Genomic DNA, 11,518 nt, shown 5'->3' with positions numbered 1-11,518 from the left:
TAAATTATTAATAGAAATTAAATCATCACCATAACAAAATGTAATGGCATATGGACTGGGTATTGTTAACTGTTTCAAACAGGTATTCCCATTGAGATGTAGATAGAAATGAACTACATTCAAAGAAAAGTTGTCCCCATAGGAATACCAGTTATCTGTTAAATGTTTGTTTATTAAAGACTACATTTATTATAAGTGCAGAAGTTGAATAAATGTTTTACATTGATTTGTAATGAAACTGTATTTAGAAATAACTATCACCATTGAGAAATTTATCAATTTCAAAAAATTAAAGACTTTATTAGGTCTTGCAAAGCTATTTTAGTATATAAATTAGTGAACTCGTATGTGAAAACACTTCATTAGCTTGCTAGTTTTGTACATATGTCATTTGGATTATGTTTGATACAGGTTTTTTTGAGGGATGGGCAGTTTGAAGAAGGGGCACATAATAGTGTTATTGCATGATATTGCCTTCAATATCTTTATGTTTTCTACATGTTTCTTGTTTGTCATGTGATTGCACAAAGCTGCTTCTCCCGTGTTGCTGATGTCAAATGAACTTTGGCAAGGTTTAGATCTTGCTTTTCTAGGGTGTGAATCTCTTTCTAACCACTTCTGGTAGTTTAATTTGAAAACCAGCTTGTTTTAAAACTACACTTGCTTGGCATTTCACAAACTTGCAGGGGGATGGATATGAAAATTAAATTCACAATACGAACAATGTACATTTGTTTATTTTGTGTTGGTCTTTTAACATTATATACAATATTCAAATGTATTGAATTATTATCTAATGCCTTTTAATATTTTAGATTTGGTAGAATTTACTACTTCATATTTATCATAAGATTTATATTGAGATTAAGTACTGTTATTTATTCATTAAGAATCATTATTTTTATTATAACACAAGCTAAGGCACCTGTCCTTTTTCCAAGGGCGTAAAGATTGAATGTAGGGCTTCAACTAATAAATTAAATCAAGAATTTGTATTTATATGCATAATTTACTTCACAACTACTTTATTTCACACCTATCTTATTCCACATTACAGAAATGGTGTGACAGTTACTTTACTTTGTTACTTTTACTAATCCTTCTCAGTGTTTGTTCACTCTCTCAGCGATTCTTGATACACAACATTAGAAGTTCTTCCTTCCTCCTGGGCCAAAATAAGGAGATTTCTTGGTGATCCTACTCTTGAACATCCAATACAGAATTGATCATGTGAAAAGGAAGAGGTTTTCAGATGTAGTCCTGTCACTTTAAGGGTTTAACCTTGTGTTTTTGTTGCCATTTTTCCTAGAAAGTATGTGAATGTTTGACATATTTTAAGGAAGAACTCAGATTTTTCCTGAAAAAACTAGAAAAAAACTTTTGAAGAAAAATCTCAAAATAAAAATTGGTCCAATACTGTGGAGTCATTAGCTAAACAAACATATTTTTGCTGTGAGCTTGATCCAGGGTAGGTGTGGTTGGGTAATAACCATCTTATGATATCTCCTTGGTCCAGTTTATCACCATATCAAGTTTGGTTGAGATTGGTCCAAAGACCATGGAATAGTTCACGGACAAACAAACAATTTTTTTACTTTTATAAGTATAGATACATGTATTAGCATGCATCATTATAACTTTGCTATTATTGTTTTGATAGGTGAAGCCTGTTTTGGCAGGATTCATAGAGAATTACTTGCTACAAGCAAATAGATCTAGGTCTAACATGAATGAATAAAATTGCCTTTAGAAGACTGACGTCTACATGATAGCCTACATTTAGTTTGGCAATATTGGATGTCCAATACATTGTTAGGTTTTGCATTATTTAGGAATTTCTTTTTGCCAATCACTGGTCTCAATGCAGAAATGCAAACATAGGCATGTAGAATTTGTACAGTTACTATGTATGTAACATGATGTATGTGCTGCACATGCTCTGAAGCACAAAAACCTGACATCTCATAAATTATGGACAATTTTAGTTATGCTGTAGACCTAATAAAAGATTAAATGAAATATTTATTGGTGTGAGTTATCACATATTATATTACTTTAACAAATGTTGGATGCAGATTTATCACTTTCTTTCATAGCTGGCACGAGCATACAGAAGTATAATGAGAGGTAATGTCAACACAAGTTAAACCCAGACTTAGGGCTAACAAATGCTGATATGGATGTGCAAGCAGCAATAGATGAAGATTTAATGGAAAAGGTACAGTTTATTATTAGATCTGTATCTGATTCCTGCAAATACAACTGAGTGAAGAATTCAAGATCAAGTAAAATTTCTTCACATTTGCTATTTAGAACATATGCTAATAGACACAAGATAACCTAAAGGAAAATTTGGTGATTTCATTGAAAATGAATGGCACTAAGAGATCTCTAGGTCTAGTAACGAATACATTTTCTGTTTAATTTTTGGAAAACTAGATTTAACATTATATATATATATATATCTAGATCTATTAGATCCAACTGTTACACATATAACTCAATCTGCTTCTTATATCATGCACAAACCATTAGGCCTGATGTTAACCGATTAGGCCCATAGCACTAAATATCGGGCCTATATCTACCTGTGCAGACTTAATTAGGTGCCTATAGTTGTGTCGATTTAACAATTTTTATGATGTTATAATGTGAATCCAGATCTTGAGACTAGATCTAAATCTAGTTACCACATTAGGCCTAGGTACTAACACTAGACATGTTAGATTTTAACGTTGGTGTCTTATTCGTAGGAATGATTGAAGATCTAACCTATGCATGTGTACCTTGAAGGTCTATAGAGTATAATATATTATGCAAAATTGTAACCTCTTAATGCAAATATGACTAATTTTATTAACTTATAGCCAAAGTTACAGTGCTTCATAATATATTTAAAACATAAAAGAACAGCTTCTTACCTGGTTAAATCACAGTATCAACAGATTGGTTAAAATATGGTGATCATGTTCTTGGGCCAGTCAGCATGTCTGATGATAATGTGCACTGTGCGCACATGGCACAATAGTCTGTTTGATTGATAAACAATGTTTTCAAACTGTTTACTTATTTTTAAACTTCATTAAAATTTTTGGGTCAGTTCATTGTCTAAATTTCAAAACTTTTAAAAATTCTTTCACAATTTTCGTGATTATTTGTAGGTCTGGAATTGACAATCCAAATTTTGATAATTATTCAAGGATTTCCAGGCCCTCTTGAATTCTGATACTGCTGAAATGATTAGATTTATTAAATGTAAAAGAATGACATTTACTCAAAGAAGTTTTAAGTGCTATTTACATTTCAGCAGTTTACACTGCGGATTTGACATCTTTTAAAGTGTATGTGTCTTTATATGTATATATATATATATATATACACACACACATATATAATAAAATAAAACTGGTTTATTCAGTAAATATGTCTACAGCTGAAAGCAACAATGTTGTGGAGCTAATAATGTAACAGAATGGGGACAGTATTTGGATGATGGCAAGCTACCTTATAGTTGCTGTGCAGGAAAGAACCCCACTAAAACATGTAATCTGTCTGATAATCATTACAGAACTGTAAGTTTGTCAATGTTGCAGGTTAATTGTTAAAATTATTACTAATATTTTTCTTAGTTAGTGTAATTATTGTGTATGGATTTAATTTTTCCAAAATTCATTGTTACTTAACATTAAAATGTATAATTAAATATTGGTGAATGACCACATTGTCTTGGGAAGGATTTATCTATTTTTTGTCTGTCTCCTTTCAGTTTTTTGCTTTGCATATTGCAATAATGTAAGATTTGTTTAGTATCATTATCTGATTTCTAACAGGAAAAATTACTTAAACCAATAAAAAATTTAAGTTTACTATGATTAACATTTTAGTGTAAGCAGTGATCATGATTATTTAGTAGTAATTTAGGTTTTCAGGATCATAAGTAAGATATTTCTCATGTTCTGCCAGATTTTTGGGTAAAAACAATCATATGTGAGAGGAAAAATTATTAAAAGGTTGCTTTGTCAACTTGGTTGTAGGTTTTAACTTGATAGTTTATGATATCTTGCATATGAATTTCACTGTGAACTTTTTTTTGAACACTGATTAAAGTTGGTATAAGAAATTTATAGCTTTTTTAATGTAAAAAATAATCACTTTTTTTTCTTCATTAGATAACACAGTTTTTGATGACTTATTTTATGTGAATTTATCAATGGCTTTGAATTTTTAGGGATGCATTGATGCCTTGTCTAGATTTCTGGAAGGCAAAATCCTGATTGTTGGAGGTACTGGCATTGGGATTGTCTTTGTACAGGTTAGACTTTGCCTTATTATTTTGATGTTAGTTTTATGGTTATTTGTCTTTATAATAATCAAGAAAGTTGTTTTGCTCTACAAGGCCTATATAATATTTGTATTCTTTTAAACAGCTTGTATATTAAAAACATAGGAGTGTGAAAATAAATTAATATTTCTGAAAGTACTATAGATTAGAAAGTATAGGATCCCATTTGTAATGCTAATAGGAGCTGGCCTTAAGACAAGATAAGCAAGGCAGCTGGATAGGACCATATGTGGGCACTGCATAGATATTTTTTTAATGATTCTAAAGACAAATCTACAAACCCAAAAACAATACAGTAACCAATTAACAAATGTACCAAATCGTTCTGTTGTACACTTTCATTGCCTAGTAATGGATAAGGCTAGCTTTAATGCTTATGGCAACAAGCATGATAAGAAAAAGTTGTAGCATGAGTAGTTAAAGTACTCAAAATGTAGCTTTTAACATTCTTTATGACAGTTTTTATAAATTTATTTTTAATTTTGTTGATGTGGGCTTTTATATGGGAAAAATTCACTCAAAACAATTATTATAACAAACCTGTTTTGAGTTGACTGATTTATTCTTCTGAATCATTAAGCAGCAAAGATGTTTAAAATTCTAAAAGTAAATATGAAGCCTAATCTATCATTCGATTCACCACTTGTCACTTTATGTACATAAATCATTAATGTATAGGTAATATTACTCTAAATATATTTACAATTCTCATTAATTTAACATAGTGTTTTATATGTAGACAGGGTTGCTCCAAGTGTAAACGTTAATTGATAAATGGGGTTGTCAATAGATGTACAAATGTATTTAATTAGAAAAGCTAAAAATTATAGAATAGAATACATCATACGGAAGGATAGTGTGAATCTTACACATTATATCCATACCTTTGGTGAAATACAATTAAATGTAAATTCATGAGAGAGACAAAAAAATAAACTGCAGCCACAATACAAACATCCAACACTGGGACACGAATCATAAGGTGGGTCACCATGTAATGTGCCCTGGTAGAATGATGACCCACCTCATGATTTGTGTCCCAGTGTTGAATGTTTGTATTGTGTCTGTGATTTTTATATTTGTTTTCTCTCATGTGCATATACAGATATTGATACACCTGAATTTTAAAAAGTTTCATTATTTTGAAAAAACAGTTAACACATGTTTAGCTTAGTCATAAAGATTTGAACTACAAACATCATTTCATTATAACATATTAGTTTGTATTTTAACGTATGCAATTTTGTCAGCTTTTTTTTCTTTCTATTACTTCAAACTGTATGTACATTGTACATTAAGTTACATCTTAGTATTTACATATTTATAGATATGACCATCTGTCAATTATTTAGTATTTCAGACAAAATATATTTCTAGACTTTTACAAAATTAATGTAGAAATAATTTTTAATGTTTGTTTTTTCTACAGATTTTATGACATTATTGAATTTAAAGGTTACTTTCTGTTATTTATAGAAACATGGTAGTTTTATTTACAATTATGTTAACAGTAACTATTTTTGACTTTCTTAAAGTTCTTGAGAAACATTTAAGTAATGATGTTTTAATTTTCTCTGTTTCAGGTCATTGGTATAATTTTTTTCTGTTGCCTTGCCTGTTCCTAAAAGATAATAAGAGTTGGTATAAAGAATTGAGGGGCAACATTCTACTTTGTACAGGCACAATTTCCTTAAGATTGTTTCCATAATGCTCGGGAAGTGGCTTTGGTTTAATCATTCTTCATGATAATAAAGTTTGTGTTTTCATGGCTAATAACTGTACATACAAAGTGATCTCAAGACAGTGTCAGAAAAATTGTACTTGTGTTTGCTTTGTCTGTAAAAAAAGAAGTTTAAAAAGTTGTGTTTTTAACAGGTAATCACTGTACATGCAAAGTGATCTCAAGAGAGCGCGTCAGGAAAACTGTACCTGTGTTTGTTTTGTCTGTAAAGAAGTTTAGAATGTTGTGTTTTTAAACAGAGAACCTCCGTGTAGACATATCTGTATGATTAGGAAAACTGTTCGTATACTTCAGTATTTGAATTTTTTGGAAGTAGGAGTTTTCTGGAAATGTTTCTTATTAGTCGTTAATTTTCTATCAGTTTGCGATTAGTAACAATGATCTTTTTACTTATTGTGTGAAAATATTTCATAGAATAATTGTGTTAATTTATGTTGTTGGCTTTTGAAGAAAACTAAGTTTTATTAATTTAACCTCACTGTGATGTGGAATTGGAAGAACTGTATATATATAAAAACTTTTATGATAAAGAAAGTGTGGTTCCATTGTATAACATTCATTCATTTTACTAATGAAAGATAAAAGTTTTGTACATGTTGACTTGTAACTAATATTTCTTATGAAGGTTTAATGTTGTCAGTTGAAAAAACATTTATTTATTTATATACATTTCTTTTGTTTTCATAGATTCTTGAAAAAAGTTTTTAAGCTGAGATTGAGGAATATTTAGTTTTTTTAATAAAAGTACTAGAAACCAAAGAACAATCCTGGTTCTGTTCAAATACATTTGTAAGGTGAGCTGGATATTAAAGATCAACTGTGATCTATTTAGTACTTTATCTGTCTTTGAAAATACTAACATGTTTGGAAATGGATCCAGTCTCTAAGCCTGTAGACATGTACAGAAATATTAGAAAATGAATCCAGTACACCCTCAAAATATGTAGACTCGAAAATTAGTATTACTAATGTAGTACCTAGCACAATATGTTAACTTGATTTGTACAGATCTTAATGTAGTCAATTCTCTGTACCCATTACTTCTAACAGATAATCTTGGCCTATTTTCATTCCCACTGATTTACTCAACTGAGTTTGATTCCATACCTTTCAAAAGCACAATAAAATGTGCACATCTGTTCACACTTATAATTGCTCACCTGTCTGAAAGCAGTGGTTACATGCAATAATGTATGAGCATTTTGCTCATCTCTCCTGCAGACATCAAACACTGGTATAGAAGTGAAGTCTAGACTAATCTTTCAAGAAAACAGACAGTAGAAGTTATGATCTTGATAGGTGTATCCAAACAAACTTTATATTGCTGTTTGACAAACTGTAGGGGCGAAGTATCTCTTCTTAGTTTTAAGCTGAAATCATTCTACTCCTTATTGGTAATTACTCTAGTTGCTGTCGTATAGTCCATAGTGTAAACAGCTCTGGCACTCTGTACTGTCATAAGAAACAGTTACCCGCTTTCAGCAGATGGAATTGTTATGTGGTAACAGTAATCAAATATGAAGACAAAATGGTGTTCCTATCTTTCCAGACTTGGAAGCACTTTGGAAAGTATCTGTCCCACCAACTACTTTGCATAGTGTAGATTAATGAAAGTCTCAGGAGTCATTGATTTTCTCAGAAACTGATTTAATTCAGCCTATTGACCGATTGAGTTACTTTATCATTATTTTAAAGTTTCATACACTTTTTTTTTAATATGGACTTTGAGCTAAATTATGTGAAAACCTGGTATCAAAATGCAATGATGTATGCAATCTCTGTCATAGTTTCAGGAATACTCACAAGTACATCAATATTTACAGATGTCAGCCTTTAGCTTGTACTAATGAGAAATTATGGAATGGAAGGAAAACAAAAGAGACAAAGAAGGATGAGAATGAAGAACTTAAAGAAGTTATATTTATAGTTGATTCTTTGGTATGACATGTAAATAGGACAGACTGTGGGGTAAACAGGAAAAAACAATTAAGGTTACACTATCCAGGGGCAGGGGTGGAAGATGTAACTAACAAAACAAGTGGTATATTAAAAGGTGCTAGCAGTGATGCAATCTTTATTGTGTACATAAAAGACTAATATTGAGAGAAGGGTAGGTAAGAGAAGTTAATTCATAAGTACAAGGGATTGATAAAGACATTTAAAGAAAAGAGCCATAATAACTTACTTCTGTCAGAGATAATGCAAGATTTAACTGTGGAGATGAAATTATAAGTAAGTAACTAGGACTGAATACTAGGCTTAGGTTAATATCAAAGAAAGAGTAGGTTAGCTTTATGGGATCAGTTCAATGGGAAAAAGAGTGTGGCAACTTTAAGCTAGGACTACAGTGGTAAGGACGGTATAAACTAAAGGAAGAAAAAATATAGAGAAAAGTATAGTGTAGGAACAAAGTAAAGAAAGGGTAGATAAACTGTTATTATTGTAATGCTAGATGTATAAGAAATAAAATATGAGACCTTAGAGCACTAGTTGAAACATAATTTTGGTATAATGAGAATAACTGAAACTTGGTTCAATGCAGACAATTTTGATGACAGAAATTTCTTTGAAATACAGGGTTATAAGGTTAGTTAATAGGGATAGAGTACTGAAAAAGAGGGGGAGGAGTGGCTTTATTTACAAAATATTTGTTGCATCCTGTTCAAGTTGAAGATATCAACGATGATAGCAACGTACTAAATGTAGCCATACTAAAATGAAGGTTATAATTACTTGTGCCTTAAAACATTGTTAAGAATTTAGAACATAAAAGAAATTGGGAAGTCACGTTAACTTTATAGTAAATGCATGGAAGAAGACCTCAGGCTTACTGCTGAGCCAGTGGGGAAGGGGGGGTGGGGGCAATTACCTCCGTAATATACTTTTCTAGTAATAAATTTTAATTCTTGAATATATAGACATAACATTTTCATGTAAACCTATTTTCATATCTGAAAAATTGAGGTCACAAATTAAGAGTGAAATATGATGCTTGCTGGTGAAACACACTTGTAAGACAGAAAAAACAGCTTTGGAGGAGATACTCATTTAAATTTTGAACGACAACAACGTGATACCTTACCCTGTAACAAAAGGTCATGTTCCAAAGTGATTACTATTAAACTACGTGTAAACATGCTTCTTTCCGATTATTTTGTTAAATGTCTTTTAGTCTCTGATCCAACTTAAGTTTTCATACGCTTTGCAATGCTACTAATTTTATAATATTTAGTTTGCTTTTTCTTTTGTTACAGCAAAACTGCTTCCTAGTGCTTCAAAGATGCATTCTATTCGTTGTGTTCGCAATAGTGTAAAAATTATTTTAAATTTTACTAGAAATTAAAATACCTTCCTGTTTTACTGAACAATAGGTCATAGGTCAAAATCTTAGAGTTTGGGAACGTGAGTGTAATTCGTTCATCAAATGACCTTTTCTTAAGAACCAAATCTACCTTCAATTTCATATTTATTTTTGTTACGTTACAAAATGTTTGTCTTTGAATGAAACTAACTCGTAACAAAGAGTAAGTACAACACACACACACACATATATATACACACACACATACACGGAGCACATATCCAGTAATCGTTTTACAATGCCAGAAATAGGGATAACAAGTACTCGAATTTCGGATATTAACTAAAACACGTTAACAGAAAACGAGGTTATTTAATAGAATATATTACTGTAAATGCTCAAACGTTTCTGTGATATGAGATGCTATGAACCACGTATTTAATAATTTACTGTATCTTAGTATATATATATATTTAGTTAAACTACCGTGCTGACGATATTACATTGCAGACAAATTCAAACTTAATGACTTATTTAATGAGTTCATGTAATACATGTGCTGTAGAGAAGTAATAATGTCTTAGGAAATAAATCACTGAGCGATGGCAATTTATTGATTTATTTATAATCTGTGCTGCTGTGTGAAAATATGTAAATAATCTAAGCAAACACAATCGGAAAAAAATCAACTTCACCACCTATAGTGGAATAGACTCGACCATAAATTCGTGGGGGCGCAGTCATGTTATTCTGAACTTTTCGAATGCTATAAACGTAAATACCAAAGGTTGCCCTTTAAGAATCGCAGACTGTTGAAAGTGTGGTCAATTTATTCTACAGTCAGCTTATGGTTAGTTCGGAGCGCGAGGAGAGCATGCCGATTCTAACTAGAACTTCTGCTAGCCGATGTACAGGGGGTCTGAAAAAGCGTCAAATAAATCGAGTTTGTGGAATACTTGGGGGATAAATCTTTAAACGCGAAAGTACTCTTTTAAGTTCTATATATCTCACGCGTCGAAAAAGGTGCTGTGGAATATTCGAACTGTGATAGCCAATCTTTCTGTAAATTCCTTAAGGTAAGCTCAAGTTTGTCTTTTCACGTTAGTAATCAAGAAGTATTAATGTCCAAAAATGAGAGGGAATTATCTAACATTTCTATTTCAAATATTCTCAACAAGGTTAAGCTGGAAGTGAGTGAAACATTGCGTAAGGACAAGTTGAAATTTATTTTCGTTAACACTCAAAAATAATAAATACAGGGTCATATAATATATTTTCAAAATGTGCATGGCTTCTCGAGTAATTTTTATTTACCCCGAAGCAATAAAAATATCAATTCATGATTTAAATAAATCACAGTTTAAAAAAGAGAGAAGTGTGTAAGGGAAAATAAAATTGTTAATGAAAGCAATTTGGACTATAGGAGGTAATTATATGAGAAGTATTAGTTATGGTAATATTCTCGAAATCACTTTGCAAGCATGCTTCAAAACGTTCCAGTAATAACTGCATTCGTCTTGGAAGTCTATCACAGGAAAGTATTACTATAATACCAAAATTAGTCAAAGATTACTTGTTTTAAAATAATCTTGAAAGTTTGTGTGTTAAGGACAAAACTACACAATGGGTAAAAATGGGAGTGAATCAAACTTTGCGGCAGGGGAAAAATTTAGTAGTTCAGGTGCATGCCTCACCTGATTTTTTATTTTATTTTCTTACCTTTAAGGTGGGAATTTGAGCCTATCATGATGCAGAGTGGGCCAAGATATGATGGCAATCAAGGGCAAATAAATTAATAACCAATTTGCACGACTTTTTCGACTCTTTTTATTGCCATTTACCAAGTTCATTGTAAAATTTTAATCCATTTCACCAAGCTAGTGAGTGGTTCTAAATCTTTTTCGTCATCAGACCATTTCGGGGGTTAAAAGACCCCCTGAACATCTACCAGCCCTAACCCACCCGGTTTCGCTTGCCGCTGCAAAAAACTTATATTTAATCGGAAGAATGACGCTGCTTTTGATGTGACTTGCATTTTGGACCAGCAGACGGACCACCAGTGGTGCACGAACCACATTTTGAGAACCACTACACCAGTGGTTGGCAACCTTTTTTGATCGCGGGTCAATTATTT

The 11,518-nt window shown here is 31.5% G+C and overlaps 1 long non-coding RNA gene across 1 annotated transcript; it reads left to right on the top strand.

The window, feature by feature from the left end:
- The first annotated feature begins 804 nt into the window (after positions 1-804).
- Positions 805-10,282, top strand: LOC111086630. Its single transcript, XR_002611365.1, has 4 exons — positions 805-2,218; positions 3,419-3,572; positions 4,229-4,312; positions 5,926-10,282. It is a non-coding gene; the product is annotated as an uncharacterized LOC111086630 (long non-coding RNA).
- The last annotated feature ends 1,236 nt before the right edge of the window (positions 10,283-11,518 follow it).

The sequence above is a fragment of the Limulus polyphemus genome, unplaced genomic scaffold (genome assembly GCF_000517525.1).
Source record: "Limulus polyphemus unplaced genomic scaffold, Limulus_polyphemus-2.1.2 Scaffold1272, whole genome shotgun sequence".
In the NCBI taxonomy this organism is placed as follows: Eukaryota; Metazoa; Arthropoda; class Merostomata; order Xiphosura; family Limulidae; genus Limulus; species Limulus polyphemus.
The sequence above is the reverse complement of the archived record's forward strand: the minus strand, read 5'-3'. Positions and strand labels throughout refer to the sequence as shown.